Raw genomic sequence first — 505 nt, 5'->3', positions numbered from 1 at the left:
TGGGGGTCTGTGGTGGATCCATCTGCTCCCAGCAGCACCTGGTGATCTTTAAGGGAAACATGGGAGGGTGAACATTCTGCATTTGAGAAAAGTGAAACAGAGAAACTCTGAACAGGTCAGAATGACAGAGCACCTCCCCTGAGTCTCCACTCATCATCTTGCCTTGCAAAAGTTGCTCTGTTCTCCCTGAGGGCAGCAGAAATCATGAGGATTTCTGATACCCAAGAATACCAGGAGAGATATGGGGGGAGCTTACAATACAAAATCCCCAGAACTCTTAAACACGAAAGGGTGTCTGTGTGTGTTCCAGGGAGGGTGGATGGGAAATGGCTTTGATTGTGGTCACAAATCTCCTCTAACTCTTCATTGTTTCCTTCTTCATAAACAGGTGCCCATGGCCAGAGACAGCCGATGTCCAACAGCAGCTCCATCAGCCACTTCCTCCTGCTGGCATTGGCAGACACGCGGCAGCTGCCGGTCCCGCCACTCTTCCCCCTCCCTGGGC

Source organism: Corvus brachyrhynchos, unplaced genomic scaffold (assembly GCF_000691975.1).
Source record: "Corvus brachyrhynchos isolate BGI_N302 unplaced genomic scaffold, ASM69197v1 scaffold576, whole genome shotgun sequence".
NCBI lineage: Eukaryota > Metazoa > Chordata > Aves > Passeriformes > Corvidae > Corvus > Corvus brachyrhynchos.
The sequence above is the reverse complement of the archived record's forward strand: the minus strand, read 5'-3'. Positions refer to the sequence as shown.